Source organism: Vipera berus (genome assembly GCF_964194415.1).
Source record: "Vipera berus genome assembly, chromosome: 1".
NCBI classification, from domain to species: Eukaryota; Metazoa; Chordata; class Lepidosauria; order Squamata; family Viperidae; genus Vipera; species Vipera berus.
In genome coordinates this window covers 89780677-89806538 of record NC_138202.1, presented here as the reverse complement: position 1 = coordinate 89806538, position 25862 = coordinate 89780677, and positions in this window count along the sequence as shown.

The window sequence follows — 25862 nt, the reverse complement described above, 5'->3', positions numbered from 1 at the left end:
AGAAGAACCTGGACATCCATTTGTCTGAAATAGTATAAAGCAGACATGCCAAACTCGTGACGTCATGTGACATCGCGCAACGTATTGGGACGGTTTTGCCATTGCCAGCAATGGGTTGGGCGTGGCTTCTGTGTGACACATCCAGTCCATGGGCCAGCAGTTTGACACCCTGGTAGAAGGGCTCCTGCTTGAGCAGGGGGTCGGACTAGAAAACCTCCAAGGTGCCTTCCAATGATGATGATGATGATGATAATTGTGGATTAGAATTAGGAGTTTTATGCTATACCAACATTCCCAGTAAAGCAAATAGGAATTCTTCATCAAGAAGTATGCTAAGCCTATTTGTCTGCAGTGGACATAAATGTACACCATACTTTTTGTTGATTGCTAATGAATAACTACCAAATATTATCCCGCACTGATTTACTCTGGATGTGTTGTTTAAGCCCCAATGGCAAAAGCCTCTATATTCACACATTCACAGGCATACTTTGAAACAGGAAAATTAATTGCACTGTATGTTAATATAAGGAACGCAGAAAATTACCACTAACAATAAACCGTGTTTGCGTAATGTTATGCAGAAAGGCAGTGTGTTCGTTATATGCGTGAACCGTCAGAAGAATAAATTGCTTATCTTACTCTGACTTCCCAAGTAATGCAACTGTACCAATTTAGCCAAAATGCCCTTAATTACAGCACCTGTGCAAGGCTCACGTACTAACATTGAGAAAAGCTTTGGCAGATTACAAGGGAAATTCAACAGAATGAAAAGTTTAATCACCAGTGAAATGTGAATGAAATGGATTCATGACATGATGGAGCTGTCACAGGCAAAATGTTATTAACTTGATTGTTGGAGTGGATGCCTGTCCTTGTGTTTTTACTAAACCAATGACAAATAGAGCTAAAAGAAAAGAAAAACCTCTCTCAGATACCCAGGAGCCTTGACTACAAAAAAGGTTTTTTAAGCAAAATATGGCTTCGAGTTCAGTTTCAAGATTGCTTCTCCCCTCAGATCTGAGTTTGCGGCTTGTGGTATCAGCAGGGAAATAACACTTGTCTGTCCTCTCCGCTCCCAATTCTGGATAGACATGGAGGTTGCATATTTTAATCTTTTTGTACCCATTCATTCTTCTGCAGCTGCATACCTTCTCTTATTTTCAAACTGGGGAGCTGCTACTTCCTTTGTAACTCTAGTGTGTATCTTGGTGCCAGCACCACTTATACTAACTTTATATTCTTTCCACTGCTTGTGAGAATGTAAGAATGTTTAACAGTCACTAAATGAATGGTTATAAGTCGATGACTACCTGTATCCTATTAATTTGTTCTAAACATGACTTACAGGTTCGTCCCTTTCACTTTTCCTTTTTATAATTGTTTTGAAGCTCCTGCTCATTTATTTTCTCCGTATGACTTTAATGTTTCATGGAGACCTCCCAGTTTTGCATTTAATTCACATTCTTTCAGCGTCCATTCATTTTTGAAGCAATTTCTTCTTGTTAAACTGTACTTACTTCTTAAGTACTCAGCTGCTCTCACCTTTCGTTTGATTTACTCCTATATTTTTCCTGAAATACCCATCTCTCATTTTCATATAATGAAGTGGGCAGAAACAGTTTCAAAACCAATCATTCCTCACAGCAGACCAACATACTTTTATTATATTTCTTTTTTAAAAAAATTATATAACTTTATTGATTTTCAAAAAAAATCCAAAGTTAAAAGATAAACATCAGAAATATAAAATTAGAAAAAGAAAAAAGTTCAGAAAAGAATAAAAATATAAGTGTAGAGAAGAAGAAAAAGTATGAAAAACAGAAAAAGAATGACTTCTGGCTTTCTTTGATATATTTACAGTTATAAGAATACATCAAACTCTTACTTCTAAGGCAGGGGTCTGCAACCTTGACAACTTTAAGACTTGTGGACTTCAGCTAGCTGAGGAATTCTGGGAGCTGAAGTCCCCAAGTCTTAAAGTTGTCAAGGTTGCAGACCCCTGCTGTAAGGTTAATATTTATATTATTTGGATAATCCAAATAACTGAAAACTATTCATTAAATCCCCAAATCAGATTTTCATTTTTTTCAGTTTCTCTCAAAAAGTCCAATAATGGTTTCCAAGTAGAAATAAAATTCTCCAAAGTCTTTTCTTTCATTAAAACTGTCAAATTCACCAACTCCCCCAATTCCACCAGCTTTATCATCCATTCTTCTATTGTGGATGATTCAGAATCTCCATAGACACTTGGAATATCTTGTCTTCTGTTTCTTGATTGCTGGACTATCTGTCAGAATAAACTTTCTAAGATACCATAAAAAGTCTCCAAGAACCATTTTAACAAGCATCATTCCAATTAATAAGCAACAAATTTATTATAATTTTATAATTTCTATATCAGCCAAAGTTATTTAGATGGGACACAAAGTTCCTTAGGTATGTACAGCAGTGATTTAGCAGTAGTGCAGTGGTTAGAATGTAGTATTGCAGGCTAATTCTGCCAATTGTCAGCAGTTTGATTCTCACTGGCTCAAGGTTGACTTAGCCTTCCATCCTTCTGAGGTTGGTAATCTGAGGACCCAGATTGTTGGGGAAAATATGCTGACTCTGTAAACCACTTAGAGAAGACTGTAAAGTACTATGAATTTGTATATAAGCCTAAATTCTATTGCTATTTGCCAATGTGTTTTTCCAAAACACTACTTTTTTCTATAATTGCTATTGTTTTGGACTTTCCAGATGGTCTATCATCTAAATATTCACAATGCTGTGTATCTTTTATAATCAACCAAACCTAGATACCAGATTAAATCTTTACTGTCATAGAGTAGCATACAAACCTAGATAATGAGACTTATATAGCTATTCCACTATTAGTCAAAAGTATCCTACTTTTTCATCCCTCCCTTCATATTATTAGAAATGAATTACTATTCTCTATACATAGATGGCTATAATCTGCATGACTAGGATCAGTTGCATGGTCTTTTCAGCTTTTGCGTTTTTTCTCTCTCTCTCAAGGCTTTTTCCAGTTCTCTGTCCCTCCATTCTTGTCTTGCTAGCTTTTTATCAAAGTGAGCCACGTTAGCTCAGTTGAAAATGCTGGAAAGATTATGACAGCTTTTCCTTAATAGTTTGTATCTGTTCAGTGTACCTCATTCCTAACATTCACCTTTTTTCAGTTCTTCAGTAGATTGCTGTGTTTTATGCTGGCAATTCCTTATTAGCACTCAATTTAAGTTAGATGCACAACTGGTGAATATATCTTTTCTTTTATGACATTATTCATAAAAATTGCTTATTTTTGAGAGGGGGAAAAACACAGTTTCTCCTTGTGGTGCCTTGGTCAGTCTCCTTCTTCATGAAGAAAAGAAACACTGAGTCTCCAAATGTCATTCTGCCTATGAAAAGGGAAATGAAAACAAGCATCATGATCCTGGCTGAACACAAGGTCTGCTGAAAGCAATAACCCAAAACCAATTTAAATAGGAAGTAGGGTTTTGTTTTTTGTGGTTTTTTTTTGCAGTTTTATTTCTATGAAATTAATTTTCCAGTTTGATGAAAGTTCTAATAAAAGGCAGTTGTCTCTTTTGATGGATAGACAAATGGGGTTTGCGGAAAATATTCAAGAGAAACAATTTAGTAAGTGTATGGTAAGATTACATGTGCACTCCTAGGCTTAAACAATGGTTGTTAATATAACATGTGTTTTCTATGTATTGATCAATTGATTGACTATATTTATTTATTTTAATGACACACCCTCTTTTATCGGGATGGAGTTGGAGCAACTAAATGGAGCTGAGTGTTTACTGGCTGGATGCCCTTCCTGACACCTATGCAGAGTTTGCAGCAGAAATTTTCTCTTTGTGCCCTAATAGAGAAACATCTGTCGCTACCTAGGATTGAACTCTCAACCTTCTGAGTGTGAGGTGAGTGTCTTACCTCCAGGCCCCCATGCTGCTTGATTGACTAAATTTATAATCCCACTAAAAATCTCATGATTCTTGGTACTGTACAAGATGAGGAAAAAGAAATCAGAGTAGGAACAGTACTGCAAAGTGTGTAGGAGATGGCTTTTGAAGAATCAGTTTCTTCTGGAAAATTTAGTGCAAATGTCTTTTTATTTTTTTATTTTTACCAACGATCTGAAAAAATTTCTAACAAACTCTCACAACAGATATAATCATTGCCCTTCCTCAAATGCAACATGTTGGAAGCAGGTCTTAATGTATCTGTCAGTCTTGTTTTTCATTCCTCTTAATTCTATCCTGCAGGCACAAACTTGTGTAGAAGGTGCTTAACTGTGTTAATTAAAGATGCCAGCCAAGCACCACTGCTTAAAAATGAAGCTGCCAGTGGTATGGTCTCCTTTAGAAAGATAGATTGATATAAGCTTCAACCAGTTGCTCTTTAAATCCTGCTGCCACTAGCTATTGAGTTAGTAACAGAAGAAAAGTAATGGAAGAGAAAAACGCCTAAAAGATACAAGTTTTATGGAGATTGTGTTAGTAAAGATCTATTTTGATAGAATATTTTTTAAAAATTCTTTTAATTTAGATTATATTAAGGAAATGTACATTGAGGGTTCTCCAGGGAGAAATAAGCATAGCCAAACTACTTTAATTAATAAATACTCCAGAAAGAACAACTTTCACTTCCCTCTCACATACTTTATTTAGATTTTGCACTTAAAGGGAGAGAATGCACATAATCCCAAGTTGATTCTAAGTGCTTCCCTTGCATATTCACTTAAAGAAGCTAACAGATGGCTTTGCTTCTGATATCATCATCATAAACCATAGGCTCATGTTCACTTAGAGCAGGGGTAGGCAACCTTGGCTCTTTTATGACTCGTGGACCTCAACTCCCAGAATTCCTGAGCCAGCATGGCTGGCTCAGGAATTCTGGGAGTTGAAGTCCACGAGTCATAAAAGAGCCAAGGTTGCCTACACCTGACTTAGAGGTACATTCAATAGAGTTCAAGAACTTTACTATGTATGGAATTATACCGTGGTGATTACTGCAATTTAATTTATTTTAATTTAGTAAGTTACTATACTTTAATTTAATATTTAAATTAAATTATTATTTTTATTTAGGCTACCTTCAAATCCAGAATGACTCTGGGCAGCTCACTATGTGAGAAAGAGAATTCAACATAATACAATTTTAAAAAGAGCCAACAAAAACAGATTGGATAGGAACAAGATAGAGAACTATCCAACCAACAACACAAGGTACATCACCACCACCACCACCACCATTATCATCTCATCATCAAGTTGGGAGGTACCTTGGAGGTCATCTAGTCCAACCCACTGCTCGGTCAGGAAACTCTACAGCATTTCAGACAAATGGCTGTCCAGTCTCTTCTTAAAAACTTCTTAAAAACATATATCAACCAAACTCATTGGGACTCCAGACATCCTAGCCAGGTCTTCAAGGTCCTTCAGGACACTAGTAGCATTATTGTTCTTAAATGGATGGCTGCCTTTAGTGTCAACAGCAATAAAATAGATTAAGAAGATTGTTGACCAGCAATACAAATCTTAGAAGAACTGGGTTTGCCTTCCATAACAAAAAAGGTAAGTGAAAGTGAAAAGACCCATGCTAAAAGGGCAATGAAGAATAGGTAAGCTTAAAGTAGCCATTCTTAGCTGGTTTCCATGGTTAAGGAAAGAGTGGATTCTGGGTTTCCTGCTCTTGATTCAGAACCTTAACTACTATCCTAGACTGAATCTCTCCCATACACTGCCAGTTAAATGAGAATATATACTTTCCAAGTTTACCCAAACTGATCTTCTCTCTTCCCCATAGTAAACACACACACACACACACACACACACACACACACACAGACACACAAACACACACTTGAGAAGTCTTGAGGCTCTGACTATGCAGTGCATTCTTATTCATCTTTATTGTTATACTTCCTGGGGTAAATGCATGCTGTATTGTGGCCTTAACAGCCTTAGGACTAAGTCATGGAGAGTTAAGCACTGAAGCTGGCAGTTAAAACTGTGATCATTTCATTGACTCAGGTCCATTAAGAAACCATTTGTTTACTTAGTCTAACTCTGCAGCAATGCAATTAAATTGTTCCTGTTTGGCTTTTCTTCATGCTCAGCTATGTTGCATCCTATGGCTGCTTGCCACTTTGGGAATATTTTAAAACTGTAAAGTAGTTTATATGCTTTCTAGAATAAATACTATGACTGGAAAGTTTTATATTTATATATGTTTTCTGAGGTTTTCGCGGGTGTTTGTATGTGGATCTTTGGTCATTCGGGTTTTTCCCCGCGTAGAATTAAAGGTGTAGGAGCAACGTTGAAACGTTGCTCCTGCACCTTTAATTCTACGTGGGGAAAAACCCGAATGACCAAAGATCCATATATATATATTAAAAGGTAAAGTTTCCCCCACACATGCGTGCTAGTCGTTTCCGACTCTAGGGGCTGGTGCTCATCTCCGTTTCAAAGCTGAAGAGCCAGCGCTTGTCCGAGGACGTCTCCGTGGTCATGTGGCCAGCATGACTAGACTCCAAAGGCGCACAGAGCGCTGTTACCTTCCCACCGTAGTGGTCCCTATTTTTCTACTTGCACTTTTTATGTACTTTCAAACTGCTAGGTTGGCAGAAGCTGGGATGAGTAACAGGTGCTCACTCTGCTACGCGGCACTCGGGATTCGACCTGCCAAACTGCCGACCTTCTGATTGACAAGCTCAGCGTCCTAACCCACTGAGCCACCGCCTCCCTACACACACACACACACACACACACACAATTAGCAGAGACTGCAAATACATCAGGTGTTTTTCTTCAGTAGCAAAGCTGCATGGAAACTGATTTTTTGAATCATTATTTGCAAAGAAGGACATGGTTGTAAATTACTTTTCTTTAGATTGGTTTAGGTTGCTCATTGACTTTATGTTCATTTCATCTATCCTTAGTTTTTTCAGAATTTCCTTGCACTCAACCCAGAAAAGTTTTATCCTTGAGAAACAGTAAAAATTCCTCATCTCGCACTTTGATTGCTGACTGTGTGAATGACTTAGGCCTTTCCTAAAGTAATGACAATGACATCATCACCAGGATGTTATAAAGTTCTGCTCTGTTATAATATAATTTTAGCATTTAAAAGGCAGGCTTCTTCTTAGTTACTTCAGTGTAAAAGCTTTGTTAAAAGCATACTTCCTTCCCCCTGAGATCAAATCTCATTGTGCCAACAAGGAGTCCTTTTTACTTCAAGCTATGTGACCGAGTTATTTTTGAAGGTGGAAAATTTCTTTAAATTACACAACAGATCACTCATCCACCATGTTTTATTTTTTTAAAAGAAGTAGAAGTGTACATCAGATTCCCCACTACCATTACTACTCTGTATGCACACATGTGTGCGCACACGCAAACACACACAAAATACCAAACTATTATAAAAGCATAGCTTTACACCTTTGAGCTTTAAAATTGTTCTGGAGGAACTGAAGAGGATACTGAACAAGGATTACAGTAAAAGCCTTTAGATCACATTCACTTTATGCCTGGACAACATTTCAATAAGCTTTTTCCTTCTGCTTTTAAAGATCATGTTATGCCCTTATATACACATTACATGAACCTTTATTACCAGACACTAGGCAGATGTGCCAGGCGATATGATGTTGTTTAAATAGCAACAATATAAACGAGCTCACTAGTGGACAGGGAGTAAAAAATCCTCTGCAATTTGCTCAGTGATGCTGCAAATGAAGCATTTCTCCTTTACGTTGCCAACTTTCCTTTGTTTACCAGAACCCTAATTTGTAGAGTTATTGGCAATATCAGTAATTGTGGTTTTGTTATATTAAGTGAAGAGGCCAATGTCTATTTCAATGGCACTACTGTATGTAGTTGCTTTATATAATATTGTTGACTGCTGTTCATTCTCTTATGAACTGTAGAATATATCAACAATTGTAAGTCATGTATTAATTTCTTCTATTACAGATATACAACTTTTTTTTCTAAATCCCATTTATATCCCGCCCTTCCCCGAAGACTCAGGGTGGCTTACAATCTAAAGCACAATGTGCTTAGCAATAGCCTTCATTCTATGTATATGCCTGCTTATTAGGGCTTTCGCCCCCCCCCCCAAGCGGCATTTTTACAAAGTCAGCTTATTGCCCCCAACAATCTGGGTCCTCATTTTACCTACCTCGGAAGGATGGAAGGCTGAGTCAACCTTGAGCCTGGTGGGATGGGAACCTGCACTAATTGCAGGCAGCTGGTGTTACTTAAGGAGGCATTATATATATATATATATATATATATATATATATATATATATATATATATATATATATATATATATATATATATATATATATATATATATATATATATATATATATATATATATATATATAAAAGGTAAAGGTTCCCCCGCACATGTGTGCTAGTCGTTTCCGACTCTAGGGGCCGGTGCTCATCTCCGTTTCAAAGCCGAAGAGCCAGCGCTTGTCCGAGGACGTCTCCGTGGTCATGTGGCCGGCATGACTAGACGCCAAAGGCGCACGGAACGCTGTTACCTTCCCACCGTAGTGGTCCCTATTTTTCTACTTGCATTTTTACATGCTTTCGAACTGCTAGGTTGGCAGAAGCTGGGACGAGTAACAGGCGCTCACTCTGTTACGCGGCACTCGGGATTCGACCCGCCAAACTGCCGACCTTCTGATCGACAAGCTCAGCGTCCTAACCCACTGAGCCACCGCGTCCCTATATATATATATATATATATATATATATATATATATATATATATGTTTTCTGAGGTTTTCGCGGGTGTTTGTATGTAGATCTTTGGTCATTCGGGGTTTTTCCCCACGTAGAATTGGAGGTATCAGGGCAACGTTTCGACGAAATCTCATCCGTCATCCTCAGGCTGTACCCGTGAAAATCTATGAAATCTAGTTTTCGTAGATTTTCACGGGTACAGGTATGTAGGTCTTGGCGTATTCGGGTTTTCTCCCGTGTAAGATTGAGGGTGTTTTGGCGATGTTTCAACGAGGTCCCACTCATCATCTTCAGGCTGGTGTCTTCGGCTTCATGCTTGTGCGAGCAAAGTGTGATCGGAGCTGCCGTCTCTCTATAAATATTGGTGGGGTTGTGTGTGGTGCTGGCTTTGTTGCTGTAAGCAGGTTGGTTGGCTGTGTTGTTACATCCTGATTGGATGATGGAGTTATTGTTTGCAGCTTAGTCGGCTGTTTTGTAACATTCTGTGTGGCTGAGGTGTTGGCTGTGTGCCCATTAGTCTTTAGTGTTGTAACAACTTGGGTGATGGGCTGTGTGATGACATCCTGAGCTCTAGTGTAGTGAGAAACACCCCCACAACATGAATAAACGTGACGATACCTCCCGCCTACCAGACATCTGGAAACTAGCCCTAGTCAACAAATGAGTCCCAGCCACAAAAACTGACACCGGACCCACAACAACACAGGATGCCACCACCAATCATCCTCATCAGACTCAAACCCAAACCCACCCCATAGACGAAATGCAACCACCATCCAGAAGCCAAACCATGGCGGCATCTCCAGCTGCTGCACCCCCTCCCGACCCCCACACAAAGCAAACTGACACATGCCATGAACACAAAGCCAGACCGCAAACTCGGAGCCAAACCAGAGCCCGGGATGTTACACCACAGCCTTCTGCTCAGGACATTACATCACAGAACTCAGGAAGTTACTATACTAAAGCTCAGGATGTCACAATACAGCCAACCACCCAGGATGTTGCAGCCCAGAACTCAGGATATCACTACACTAGAGCTCAGGATGTCATCACACAGCCCATCACTCAAGTCGTTACAACACTAAAGACTAATGGGCACACAGCGAACACCTCAGCCACACAGAATGTTACAAAACAGCCAACTAAGCTGCAAACAATAACTCCATCATCCAATCAGGATGTAACAACACAGCCAACCAACCCGCTTACAGCAACAAAGCCAGCACCACACACAACCCCACCAATATTTTTAGAGAGACGGCAGCTCCGATCACACTTTGCTCGCACAAGCACAAAGCCGAAGACACCAGCCTGAAGATGATGAGTGGGACCTCGTCGAAACGTCGTCTACAAGAAGACCAAATGAAGAACAGAATAGAGGCATGGGAAGACAAAGCACTACATGGCCAGTACATTAAAAAAAAGCTGGGAAAGCAGATAATAACAAGACCTGGCATTGCCTAAGAGCAGGAAAGTTGAAGAACAAGACCGAGGGACTAATTCTGGCTGCACAAGACCAAGCCTTAAGGACAAATGCATACAAAGTCAAAATTGAGAAGACAGCAACAGACAGTAAGTGCTGCTTATGCAAAGAAGCTAAAGAAACAGTGGACCACCTGGTAAGCTGCTGCAAGAAGATTGCACAGAGTGACTACAAGCAGTGGCATGACAAAGTAGCAACAATGGTGCATTGGAAGATCTGCAAGAAATATCATTTGCCTGTAAGCAAGAACTGGTGGGATCATAAAATAGAGAAAGTCATAGAAAATGATAAAGTTAAACTGCTCTGGGACTTCAGAATTCAAACAGACAAGCACCTGCAACATAACACCCCAGACTTAAAAATTGTTGATAAGAAAGACAAAAAAGTCTGGATAGTGGATGTGGCAGTGCCTCAAGACAGCAGAATAGTTGAGAAAGAACTGGAGAAGATAACAAAATACAAAGACCTACAAATAGAAATAGAAAGACTGTGGCAAAGGCAAGCAAGGGTAGTACCAATAGTAATAGGTGCCTTGGTTGCGATCCCAAATCACCACTTGAGCACCATTGGCACTGACAAATTCACCATTAGTCAATTGCAAAAGGCGGACTTACTAGAAACTGCTTCCATCCTGTGACGATATCTGTAATACCATAAAACATCCACATCTGCCTATCCCACGTCCTTGCTAAGGACTTGATAGGTAGACAAAAATGCCAAATCAGGTCTGAACATCTGGCTGACTGTGTGAATATCAATAACTCCAGCAATGCTACAAAAAACTGCGCTACTCAGAACATCTTACATTTTAAGGAGGTACCTGGTTGATATCTAGGATGCTGGCAGCAACCTGTGTCAACCATCAGAATCAGTCAATTTGAATGTTCAGTTGACTGAGGTTCATGTTTAATGAAAATAATAATAATAATAATAATAATAATAATAATGAGAGAGACAGAGAGAGAAAGAGAGAGAGAGAGAGAGAGAGAGAGAGAGAGAGAGAGAGAGAGAGAGAGAGAGAGAGAGAGAGAGAGAGAGAGAGAGAGAGAGAGAGAGAGCACTTGGCTTCTCCTGCGTCCAAGCCAAAATATCTTTGTGTTCAGTGAGAAGATAAGAGATGTGCTCGCAGTATCCTTAAATGACCAATAGGAGTCCTAGTCCCTGACCTCATCATTGGCAACTTAATCAATGAGGTGTCCTAGAATGTTTGCATGGTAAGAACACTCTTGGGAGAAAAGGAAAACATAGATTAAAGCTAAAAAAGTGAAAAATGACTATAACAGCTCTTCTCTGGGCTCAGTAGGTGAGAGGCTAATGGGAAGAGGGACTTTGACAGAAATATATAATATATGTTGCCTAGGAAAGAAGACAAAAAGGTTCCTTAAGTCCTAGGAAGCAAAATAATATTCAGAAGCAACTCAGGCAGATGTCTCCTTGATTCACAGAGGTATAAGGAGGGGAGATGTAACACAATCTGACTTGCAGGATTCTGCTTTCATAGACAATCTCAGTAAAATGTAGTTGTAATATTTTGTGGAGTTGGTTTTCTAATTTAGTCTGCCTAGCGAACTAAAGGAGGAAATAAAATTTGCAACATGAGGACAAGTCATTTTTTGTGCCCTGGTTAGTAGAGATATGAGGTTGAGCCTTAAGGCAATTTAATTTAAAACAAAAAGTGAAACACCAGGCTATGTAAAACTCAGATCTAGCTGAGGTCTTACAATCTCTGTATGTCTTGCACAAGGAGACTTTTAGAGATTTCTCTGCAAAGATGTAAAAATAAAATTCCATTTAAAAAGTATTAACATATTTTTACAGGGGTGGGGGGAGGCGAATTGGGTGCCTCCTGCAGTCCTTAAGAATCTTGCCGTGCATTTGGTATAGTTGATTATAACATTTTGCAAACCAAATTAGCCTCCTAGTGTTTGATGGTTCAATCTGAAATGGATCGCTACATATGCAAATATAGGAGGCTGATGAGAAAGTTGTCTTGATTTGGAATTACTCATTTTCTCAATGGTATCAGGACTGCCATGCTATGCTTTCTTGATCTGATGCAATCGTTTTGTCTATATACATGAAGACACAAATAGTCGCAAATGCTAATTTATGTTATACATTTCTATTATTCTTCAAACACAACACTTTTTAAAACTAAAAATGGATAAGAATCCCTGTGCCTGGCCCTGTGTTTAAAGACAGGACATCCACATACTTATATGGACAAAACCATATAACAGTAACAAGATGTCAGAAATGGTCAGATAGACAATCCTGCCGTGCACCTACAAGGGGCTCCAGCCATCCTAATCCATTGCCTAGGATTACAGTTAGATTTAAGGCCATTCAAATGCCACCCGACAGAGTGGCAGCAAAAAATCAGTTTCCATCACCCAAAATCCCATGATAAAAGTAAAATGGGAGTTATTTCACATGACAAACTGTATGAGACAGCCAAAGGATAATGAAGCCCCCAAACATCCTCTCATTCAGCTTGAAAAACTCTTATGTATTCACTTGTAAAATCATTTTAGGCTTCTACAGAAGCCTAAATTCAATCATTTTAGGCTTCTACAGAAAGAAAAAAGTTTTTTATAGCTTAATAGATATTGAAGGAAGTTTCTACAGGGTTACTACAGATGAATATTTATGAAGAACCCTGCTTGTGTTTTTGGTTCCACTTGCCAATTTACTCAGTAACTCAGGTTTAACACCAACTTTGTCTATAAGCATAAAATTTCCATTTGATATTTATGAAGCAAATATATAGATAACCTACTGAAAGACTGATTAGGTTAGAAATCTCAAATATTATGATAGCTTTGAAAGTATGAAAAAGATATAGTACATTTTTAATCCCAGTCAGAACTGAGGCATTTTTGTGAACTTGCTGAGGATGAGGGGATGGATAAGCAGCTCTCTGAATAAAAACCTTCATTTTTCAAAAATAAGAAAAGAAACCTTTGTGGTAAGCTTGGTGACTTCTTCTTTCTAACTCTAACTGAAGTCATTCAAAGGGAGATAGCAGAGTTTGGGATCTTTTGCTTTTCTCAGGTAGAAAGCTCAGTTTAAACTACATGAATTGATGATTACTCAGAATAATGTGGAATAAGTTATTGGGCCATTAAAAGAACCAAGAATGAATTAAAATGACTATTAATGAATGAGAATATTTGTAGCTCAGGGTTGAAATGAGGGGTCCTTGGTGCTCTCTGAGCATGCTTCTTTTCTTGCAGACATTTCATTACCCTAATTAGCTAACATCATCAGTGCTAGTATGATAAATAAATCTGGCCAGTGAAGAAACTTTTTTTTGCAACCTTCTGAATTCTTTCCACAAAATTATTCCTTCATAGTAAACCTTGACATTTTTTAAGTTAAACAAAATGAAGCTAAGGAGTTGGGTCCCATAATAATTATCTCATGAGATCAGGAGTTTCTTAATCACAGTCATCATCCTCAGAAGTTATTGCTTCTTTATCCTGTACATTATGCTTCTAGATGTTCCAACTTGTCCTTTAGGAGGAGTCCTCTGGAAAGTGATCACATGATTAATAATATTTTGACTTATTTTGTCCTCTTAGTCCACAGGTCTGCAACCCGCGGCTCCGGAGCCGCAGGCGGCTCTTTCAGCCATCTCCTGCGGCTCCCAGTCATCTGCCACGTGCAGTCCCCCCCAAAAAAGTGGGACTAAAAAAGTTCAACCAATCAATTCAAATATGCAGGGTAGGTGCATATCTCTCCTTGGCTCCACTTTTCAGTCAAACCCTGTTCTGCGCATGCGTGCATGTACGTGCATGTGCACACATTTTTTGCGGCTCCCAGTTTTTCCTTTTGTGAGGGAACCGGTTCCGAGTGGCTCTTTCACTGTTTCAGGTTGCTGACCCCTGTCTTAGTCCTAGTACCTAGCTTTTTATCCATCCTTACCATATATTCTTAAAATTGCTAGAACTCAGATGTGTTTATAATTATATTTTTGGGGAAATTATTCAATATTTTAGAGCAGTGACTGGCGATGGACTTTATTAGCTAAGGTTTAGATAGATTTTTTTTTCACAGCAGGAACAGTGTGTTGTGGATCCTGTCTCCTGTCCTGATTGGACACAGGAGACAAGCCTTTCCTGCTGTGGTACCTATCCTCTGGGACATCGTCCCCACTGAGGTGAGATTAGGCCCAATCCTTGTGTCCATCTGGTAAGCACTCAAAACGTGTGTGTGTGTGTGTGTGTGTGTGTGTTTTTCATGGAGCCTGGGATCTCCTGCAATAGAAGGCCCAAATATCGATTGCTCCATATATAACATCTTAATTCAATCCTCACAAAATCTTGGTTTTCTTTATGATGATGATGATGATGATGATAATAATAATAATAATAATAATAATAATAATAATAATAATAATAATAATAATAATAATAATAATAATAATAATAATAATAATAATTTTATTTGTATACCGCCCTTCTCCCGAAGGACTCAGGGCGGTGAACAGGGCAATAAATAGTAAAATACAGAAATACAAAAATTAAGAATGGATTAAACAAAGAGCCCAGTATTTCAGAACAATAAGTTAAAATACATTTAAAACATTAAAACAATAATAAAATCCAAACCCATCAGGCCAGGCCGGCTTGTTCAAACAAGCAGGTCTTTAGATCCCGTCGGAAGGAGCGAAGGTTGGGCGCCATCCGGAGCTCAACCGGTAAACGGTTCCACAAATCCGGTGTACCCACAGAGAAGGACCTCCCCCTGGGGGCCACCAGACGACATTCTCTGACCGGTGGCACCCTGAGGAGGCCCTCTCTGTGGGAGCGCACTGGGCGGAGGGAAGTTGATGCTGGCAGCAGGTGCTCCCTAAGGTACTTAAGTAATGTTGATACTTAATTGTTTTAACTGGTTTTTACTTTCAATTTGTGTGAACATCTTATGTGAGGTACATGGCCATATCAATTTGCTAAAATAAATATAATATAAAATAAAAGTAAGAGACTTCAATTTTCAGTTTTCCTTGAAGACCTTTTATACACCTGAATTGGTTTACTTGGGTAAGCTTAATAAATTTAAAGTCTGTTTAACTTATTTTTTAAATGCCTTCTCCAATCCTGGGTGAGGTATATGTCTTCCTACCTTTTCTTCAGAATCTGGTGCCTGATTTTTTTTAAAAAAATAGAATTTTGAAACTGATTGAAAAAATGTTTCTCATGGTGGCCCAAGTTTTAGGAAGTCGGGCCACTTTAATTCTAGTACAGTTTTCTAATTTTTTATAAACATGCCCACATCTAATGTCTTTATATTTCACGGCCTCCATATTTTCCTATAAGTGTTTGAGGAACTATAAAGACATTGTAATATTGCTGTATATTATTATCAGGTCTACAGTTAACACAATTTGCTATCGTGCTTTATTTAAAAATTTTAACAATCCATCTAATGAATAGTTGTAATGTACTTTGCCATGTGATTACTCAATGTGCTTAAACAATGAAGCATTAAACTGAATGCAATCCTCCATTTGTGTTTTTTGCTACATTTTAAAAAAAGTGTTTAAAAATCTTGTGTATGAGAGCTGACAAAAAATATGACAGTAGCAAATTTTAAAGAGATTAAAGCCTTCTGTAACTTACAGCAATTAATTTTGTAAGAAACTGAGTTAGTGTTGGAAATTGTCTCTGTTCACAAAAATCAGTTGCCACTGCTTAACAGAATATTGGGAGAAGACCCATTAAAATTAACATAATATAGACATTTCATAAAGTTAAATGAAATTGTAATAAGAATGTTCTTAAACATTCTGTCATTGCTTTTTAATCAGACTACAGCTTCTCATTTTACTTTCTTTACATTAGGACAGCTCAAAACGGAGGCAAGATAAGGCCAGAATTCTCATAATTGTGTAATCCGATAGCAAATTGAATTTTTATCATTTGCCATCAAGTTGTGTCAATTCTTAGCAAACACATAGATAGATTTTTTTTTCCATGACTATCAGTCCCTACCTTGGTCCCTTGGGCTTTCCAATAGTGCACACAATGTCACTGTAACTTCAGTCTATCCACCAAATGACTGGTCATCCTCTTTGCTTTCCATCCACCTTTCTCAGAATCAAAACTTTTACAAAGAGTTAAGGCTTTGCATAATGTGGCCAAAGTAGAGGAATTTGACCTGGGTCATGTGTGTCTTGAGTGACAAAAACATTAATAGGTCTGTGTCTATGAAGGTGTTTCTTCCCCCCACCCCTGCCCACCCATCCTCACAATTTGAATATTCCCATATTCCAAACAGGGTGGTGTTTTAGGACTCTATGGAATTTTGGTTGAGCCATTGTTGCATAAGTGTTCTGGTATAACACACATTGTGAAACCATGCTGTATATCATATTACATCCTCATTGTGATTAGAATAGCTCTCTTGATGCAATTGCTGTAGTTTGAATAAATGTTGAAAGTTATATGTGTGGAGTTTAAGTATAGGCTTCATTTTCTGGTAGTATAGTCTGTAAATTAGGTTACTGGAGTTTACTGTATTAAACTTATGTATAAAACTGCAGAGGAAACACTGGTAAAATGGGATCGTTAGCTAGCCATGATTACTCTAATGCTCTGTTGCAGTCCAGCAAATCTGGGTTACAAGTTCTTTTAATTAATTTAATTTAATTTTAATTTTAATTCTATTTATATCCCGCCCTTCTCCGAAGACTCAGGGCGGCTTACAAGCTTAGCAGTAGCCTTCATTCTATGTATATGCCTGCTTATTAGGGCTTTCACACACACCCCAAGCGGCATTATTACAAAGTCAGCTTAATTGCCCCCAACAATCTGGGTCCTCATTTTACCTACCTCGGAAGGATGGAAGGCTGAGTCAACCTTGAGCCTGGTGGGATGCGAACCTGCACTAATTGCAGGCAGCTGGTGTTACTTAAGGAGGCATTAGCCCACTGCTCCACCAAGGCTCTTTGAATTTGGAAGTACCTAAGACTTTATTCCAAGGCAGGGTAAGAAAATTATATAATAACATAACATGAAACAGCAAGGAGTATTCAAGAATACTGGAAAATACAACACAAGGCAGCAATAAAAGAATAGTAAGATAAGCCAAAGAAAGAAAGAACTTATGTCCCTTCTGTATAAGTTCCCAGTCAGGGAATCCCCAAAGTGATTATAGCCTACAAAGCCAGCAAACATGCAGAACCTTCCTAGTTAAGTGTGCATTAAAATTCCATTCTATAACAGTTTTTGACTAGAATAATTAGGTTTTGACCTACCTACACATCGGTTTGATGTTCTTGTTGAAAACCCAAGCATAGCACTAGGTGCTTATTTATTTATTTTATTTAGAAAATTTATATACTTGAACAGCTATTCTTACAAGCTGACAAGCAATAAAACACAGTATGAGGGGAACCAATAATCCCCCCATCTTCCCCGGTGACACAGTCAAATAAGTCATTTGATGGGCTTCCTCCCACTCTGGCTTCCATAGACCCGTTGGCAAAACCAAGTCTTCTGGGCCTTATGAAAAAGTGTCAAAGTGGGGGCCAGTCTAATTGCTTAAGGGATGATATTCCACTGTATGACAGACAAGGTCCTTCTTCTTGGTCTTGCCAGATGTATCTCGTTAGGGGACAAGACCCACAACATTCCTTGCTTCTCCGCTCTAGGAGGTCTAGTGGATGTGACCAGCAAGAGGCAGTCCCTCAGATAACTTGGCCCCAAGCCATGAAGGGCTTTAAAGGTGAAAATCAGCACCTTGAATTGCACCTTGGAAGCAAATCGGCAGCCAATATAGCTCCCACAAGAGAGATGACACATGTGCACACCAAAGTCTGCACAAAACCATGTAGGCAGCTGCATTTTGAACTAACTGGAGTTTCTGGATGCTTTTCAAGGGCAGCCTCATGTAGAGTGTATTGTTTACTTGATTAATTCTGTATTATATATTCAATTATTACATGAAAATGTAGGTATCATATGCTTAAGGGAGCAAGTACACAGCACTATCTAATTTGTCCTCAACAATTGTTTTGTAAATCCACCACACTACAGTTAGAAGCAATTAATACTAATTCTTCTTTTTAACATGCGTTTTATATTTCAATCACTTGCTTTATTTTCTTCTTTCCTTATTTTGCTTGGTTGTCTCATTACAAATATAATAAAAAAAGACTTTTCATATTTAATCACAGATTTTTTTTCATTTTCAGAATAAATATTTTTCAGGTTTGATTTTTATAGGATTCTAGCTGTTGTTTACTGATGAAAGAAAAGGAGAGGACTCAACTTAATTGTCTTTTGGAAAAAGGTTTAAATACAACCAATGAAGTAATAATGCCTTATCCACAATTATAGCTGGTAAGCTCTTTTTTTTTAAACTTGAGAAAATCCTGTTATTGAGAATGAGATTTTTATTCAGTGTGCTAGGTTTATTTATTTATTTTAGAGAAACTAATATGAGAGGATTTTGGAACTAGATGAGTGAGGTTCTGCTCAGAGAAATTTGCTATGTCTTATCTAACATAAACTATTGATACAGTTGTAGAATAGATTAATTACTCATCTCTGTCACCTGACAATTTGATGTGCAACTAATCCATTGTTCTGTGTACAACATCTTATAAATTAGTCTAAAAGATAGGGAGCCTTCCTTTTCCATGGAAAGGTAATTATTTAAAGCTCTTTCCTCCAGAATTGGCCCTTTCTCTTGCCCTCTTTTCTGAATTACTATTATATTTCTATTATTTAGAGTTTTATCCCATCTTCCCATAAACAAGACTAAAAGTAAAACAAATCAAAACAATCATTTAATTGTCAAAATTGTTTAAAATGATTGTATTTAATTTGAAATGTTCAAGCCAATAATAATGGCCTGCTAAAAAAGGGATAGAGGAATCATAGTTTCCTATCTGACTTCATATCAGCTAATGTAAGAATAAATGTTTTTTTAAAATAAGTGCAACATCCAGAATAATACTCCCACTCTGGTTAATTATCCTCACTGTCAGGAAGTTTCTCCTTAATTCCAGGTTGCTTCTCTCTTTGGTCAGTTTTCAACCATTGTTTCTTGTCCTGCCCTCTGGTGCTTTGGAGAGTAGTTTGACCCACTCTCCTTTGTGGCAGCCCCTCAAATACTGGAATACTGCTATCATGTCATCCCTATTTCTTCTTTTCTTTAGACTAGCCAAACCCGAGTCTTGCAGCCGTTCTTCATATGTTTTAGTCTCCAGGCCTTGGATCATCTTAGTTGCTCTTCTCTGAACTTTTTCCAAAGTCATGGTAGTGTAGTGTGAACCATACATTCAGTTTTCGTATGTGAAGTTTAGCATGACAATTTCAGCTGAATTTAATAAAATGTTAGGTTTTTGATAGGTTAGACCACCCTTGATTTGAGAACTTCCACTGGACTAGAACTGTAGAAGTCTAAGGTAAGGACATTCAATCAAACAGATCACATCAGTTAAAAAAAAATCAAACTTTGAGAACAGATTAGAGATGCAAATTAGCTACCTGACTTTCAAATGATATTATTCAAAGAGATAAATGAAAAGAGATATGTGCATACCTAGGCCAGTCTTTGAGGATATACATATTGTTTGATAGATGTTCAGTAAAATATGGAGAAACCAAATCCAACCCTTTAATAGGATTTCTTTGTTTTTCTTTGTTTTCTATAAAAGAAAAGAAACTAATAGGAAATAAAATAGGTTGCAAATTTGACTGTTGGATAATTGAAAATCTGATTCCAGTTGTTTTGCCTCGCCTACTTACCGAAAGCAACTCTTTTCAGCCCAGCCACTTGGGCTGTTCAAAGTTGGCATTACAAAACCATCAAGCCATGGGATTTCACATTCAGTCAAATAATCTGCCTTCCCACATTAGTCAGACCCTGAGTGCATTTTTTTCCACTTGGTTCTACAAATAAATCAGTTGCATGGAAAGAAACATTGAGAAATGGCAAGGGAATCATTTAGGGAGCTTCATTTTCCCAGAAGTCCTCTGCATGAAATATTGCAGAAAGAGTGGGTCATGCAAATCAAATTAAGAGATTCTACTTAAAAAAGCAGAGGAAATAAACATATCAAGGGGAAAGAAATATTTTATTAGCATTTTAGATTGGATTGTATGGTCCTAGATAGCTGTTAAGGTTTTATGTTAATGTGTTTAATAATTTGAGATTTTGTATCTCTGAATTAAGGAAATGTGTTTAGCACTATTTATACAACACATGTGGGAATAGTGTACATAGTTTCTCCCTTTCTACTATTATTCTCATATTTTTTTCTCATTAAAAGATGTAGGGAATATGACAAGCTGCTGTATTTACATAGGTTCACAGACTGTTAAGATTTCTATTTTTCCAAAATAGAAAATAGAATTTGGAAATTCTATTTTATCCAACACAATTGTCTAGGGGTGGGGGAAGTATAGGATGAAACCACTAAGCTCTATGACTTACCAAACCAACATCCAATATCAGGAATCAAGAACAAAAGGGTGAGGTTTTTCTTGTGATATTACAATACATGTTTTGTTAGTTTTATATTGTCATAGTTGGCATTAGATACCTTATGCTCTCTCCCTCTGAAATTCCCTCTGCTTTTTTTAAACCAGTTGTCATTCAATTTGATGAGGTTGCCAAAGTGTCTGAATGTACTAACTTATAGAGTACAAATATTTATGCTTATATTAAATCTAAAGGGGGGATTCTATGACAAAAATCTTCCCATTGTCTTTAATGTTCTGGTGATAAGTGTGTTGCCCAATTTAAGGACACAGTTAAGGAATTCATCCCACTTTACCCACAAACCATTTGGAGAATTTTGAGAACCACTGACGGTCAGCAATAGTTCTACAAACTAAAGCTTCTATACAGTATGTAGAGAAGATGTTTCATGACCTTGGACATCTAGAACAGAATGAAGATAAGGATTATAATGGATTTAGCATGCTCATCTTTATTTTCCGTTACACGATTTGTATATAATTTACTCAATTTAATAGGAGTTCTCTTTCACCTGAAACCTGAAGACCCCACATTGCTGGGTATGCCATTTGGAGAACTTAGAGATAAAAATGGGATATAAAGAGATGACAATAAAAGCACAAAGTGCAAAAATTCCTCCAATTCTCATATTGGTAGCTGCATTCTTTATTATTTCTCAAGCCTATCAATATCCACAGAACATATTATTTGCACAAAATGTACTTTCTACAGACAGATAATTATTTAGAACATAACAAGAAGCAAAATGAGGTTGGCATAGCTTGCTATTTCCAATAGCTGGAGCAGTTTATGGTGCTGAAGGCTATGAAATGTGCTCATAGCAACAGATTGTAAAGTGTCCACAAGTTGAAGGTTGGCAGAGCAGTATTTTCATTTACACAAGAATTTTTTAAAAAAACAATTTAGCATTCATCTAGTAGCGAAGCTTATCAGCATGGAGGTATCTAAATCCTGTTGTCAGAGCTTAATAAATACAGTCAATAAGCCATTCATGTCTGGGACTCCTTCATTTACAGACTGTGGATGGTTACAAGATGACACTCAAACAGATTACATTTTGCTGTTTAAACTGTACATAATATAATTTAAAGCCTAACCACTGTGCACATTTGCATACATTTTTCTATTCTTCTGTCTCGTTTAGTAATTCATTCATTCACTTTGTATGACTGCCCATTCAACATGCAACATAAGGAGGTCAACAACAAGTTAAAGTATAGGAAAAAAACATTGAGAAAACTACAACACACCACATCTGGGGCAGCACACACATGCATAATCAAGAAATTTTTAAAATAAACTCAGTTTCCTGGGGAAAGCCAGTTTTTAACATTTTAAAGTTGGAAGTAGAGAACAGAGAGTTGTACTTTCAGACTTACAAGATTATGTTGTGTAACCTTATAATAAATGTAGTGTTAGTAAATGCTTCTTGTCTGGACTACCTCAAAGGGTTGACATCAATTGTCTACAAAAGTACATTTATCCCCCCACCCCTTTACAGTCCAAAAAACCAGAGAAAGTCCCTTCTATGACATTTGCCATATTCTTATTTTCTCTATGAGTTCTGCTGCCTCTTATCTGATCATTGCTTAGTCTGCTCCTCCTCCTTCCAACAATACTTGACAGTTAGAAATTTCCTGACAGTTAGAACAATTAATCAGTGGAACAACCTGCCTCCAGAAGTTGTGAATGCTTCAACAGTGGAAGTTTTTAAGAAGAGACTGGACAACCATTTGTCTGAAATGGTATAGAGTTTTCTGCCTGAGCAGGGGGTTGGACTAGAAGACCTCCAAGGTCTGTTCCAACTCTATTATTATTATTATTATTATTATTATTATTATTATTATTATTATTATTATTATTATTATTATTATTATTATCTCACAAATCATTACACAGAGGTAGGATTGCACATACCATTATCTCTCCACTCTGAATAATCTGCATGCAACCAAAAGCTTGAATGGTGCTCTGGATAAATCCTATCCCAAGCGGTTCAGACACCAACAGACTTGAACAAAAATATAAACATATCCTTTCAGTCAATCCCAACCAGTCAATCTAGGGGTGTCAAACTTGTAATGTCACGTGACGTGTCACGATGTATTGCAACCTTTTTGCCATTGCTGGTTTCGCTATGATGCATCCGGCCCGCAGGCCGTCAGTATGACACCCCTGATCTAGTATATAGGGAAAAAACAGGGGTCAGTAAAATCCAATACTAAGGAACCAATCAACAATAGGAAGCTTTCCTTCAAAGGTAACATTTAAAAAGGGGAGGGAAGAGCTACCATTTAGGTTTAAGCTGTTACTCTCTGTTAGTAATATTTTCCACGATCAGTCGAAAAGTCAAGTAAGAAGAGAAGGTCCATCCTATGAAATCTGGAATTTCGTTATAAAGCTACCTAAAAAACAGTGGAATTTTGTACAGTATAAAATTTATTTTAGTTCATACTGTAGGTTTAAACTGTTATGGCTTTTCTTTGTATACATTGTGGTGACAGCTAACTAAACACAGCCTCTTCAAAAGCAGCCTTCTCTCCCTCCCATCCATCCATCCACTTGCTTCTAACTTCTTTAACTTGATATGCATTATAAAACAAACTCTCTGTGACTCTGCAACTCTCATTGGAAGAAACAGAACCAACCTTTCTTCTCCTCATTTAAGCTTAAGCTGCTGAAGAATAAGCAAGAAAATTAATATTTGCCTCCTTCTGGGTAAACCATGGGAAAGAGGGATTTATCTGGTTTAAAGTAGCTGTTTGCAATCAGAACCGAAAATTTTCTTCCATGATTTCTACCAGTTAGGTGCAGTATAGAGGTGGGTGGAGAGTTTTAAAGACTCCTCTGACCCATGTGTATATGCTGATTACAAATTCATTCATGCTGTCCTAGGTTTGTTTACATGCATACTTCACACTCTCTGCATACATACATACATAGTGTTCTCTAGTAAGTGTGCATATAATTGCAACTTGAAAACTATTTCAAAACTGAGAAACAAAACAGATAATCAAAAGTTCTCAGTTGCACTTAAGCTTGAGGCTTATGAAAAGGGCTAACCTTTTCCCTGATAGTTATAAATTATATCTGTATTATTTGATTCATTATGTGCCATCAAGTCATTTCTGACTTTTAGCAACCACGTATATAGATTTTTTTCCATGTCAATCTATCCCTAACCTGGTCTTTCAATGCTGCACTCTTTCTCATTGTAACTGAGTCCATCCTTGCTGCTGGTTGGCCTCTTCTCTCTTGCCTTCTGCTTTCCCAAAATAATAATAATAATAATAATAATAATAATAATAATAATAATAATAATAATAATAATAATAATAATAATAATAATAATAATAATAATAATAAGTTGGAAGGGACCTTGGAGGTCATCTAGTCCAACCCCCTGCTCAGGCAGGAAACCCTATACCATTTCAGGCAAATGACTGTCCAGTCTCTTCTTAAAAACTTCCAGTGTTGGAGCATTCACCACTTCTGGAGGCAGGTTGTTCCACTGGTTAATTGTTCTAACTGTCAGGAAATTTCTCCTTAGTTCTAGGTTGCTTCTCTCCTTGACTAGTTTCCATCCATTGCTTCTTGTCCTGCCTTCAGGTGCTTTGGAGAATAGCTTGACTCTCTCTTCTTTGTGGCAGCCCCTGAGATATTGGAACACTGCTATCATGTCACCCCTCACCCTTCTCTTCATTAAACTACACATACCCAATTCCAGCAACCGTTCCCTATATGTTTTAGCCTCCAGTCCCCCAATCATCTTTGTTGCTCTTCTCTGTACTCTTTCTAGAGTCTCGACATCTTTTTTACATCGTAGTGACCAAAACTGGATGCAGTATTCTTGGTGTGGCCTTATCAAGGCATTGTAAAGTGGTATTAGTACTTCACGTGATCTTGATTCTATCCCAATGTTAATGCAGCCTAGCACTGTGTTGGCTTTTTTGGCAGCTGCAACACACTGCTGGCTCATATTGAAGTGATTGTCTACTAGGACTCCGAGATCCCTCTCAAAGTTACTACTATTGAGCAAGGTACCACCTATATTATACCTGTGCATTTGATTTTTCCTGCCTAAATGTAGAACCTTACTTTTTTCACAATTGAATTTCATTTTGTTAGATAGCGCCCAGTGTTCGAGTCTGTCCAGATCTTCCTGTATTTTAAGCCTATCTTCTGGAGTATTGGCTATTCCTGCTAGCTTGGTGTTGTCTGCAAATTTGATGAGTTCCCCATCTATACCCTCATCCAAATCGTTAATGAAGATATTGAAGAGCACTGGGCCCAGAACAGAGCCCTGGGGCACCCCACTACACAATTCCTTCCATGTAGATGCAGTTCCATTGAGGACCACATGCTGAGTACGGCCTGTCAGCCAGCTACGAATCCATCTGGTGGTGATGCTATCTAACCCACATTTTTCTATCTTAGAGAGAGTTGAGTCTTCAGATAATGTGTTCAAAGCAGGATTAACTGAGCCTAGTCATTTTTGCCCTCAGGTGAGATATCTGGGCTGATTTGTTTGTTTCTTGGCAGTCCACACTATTCTCAGCCATCCTCTCCAACACCCAAATTCAAAAGCGTAAATATCATGCTTGTTCAGTCTAAATTTGCTTCCCTAAAGTATCACTCGGAATACTATAATTTGCACTACTCTGATCTTTACAGGAAGAGAGACCTTTGAATATATTTTCCAGGACCTTCAAGGCTGTTCTAACAAATGCTAGTCTGTGGCCTATTTGTTGGCTGCTTGTTCCTTTTCTTTTACATTTTTTAATCCCATCTTTATTATTTTTAAAAATAATCCATGGCAGCAAAAATACCTAATGTTCCTTCCTCCTCCTGTTTTCCCTGGAGGCAGGGAATAATGCCTGTGAGATGAAAGCTATTCACCACTTTAATATTTTCATTGGCAATTCTAAGACTGGTTGTTTTACCAGTTGTCATTAGTGTGGTCTTTTTTTTGTCTTTTTTTGCAGTGTATGGCTGTGAAAGTTGGACCATAAGAAAGGCTGAGTGCCAAAGAATTGAGGCCTTTGAACTATGGTGCTGGAGAAGACTCCTGCGAGTCCCTTGGACTGCAAGGCGATCAA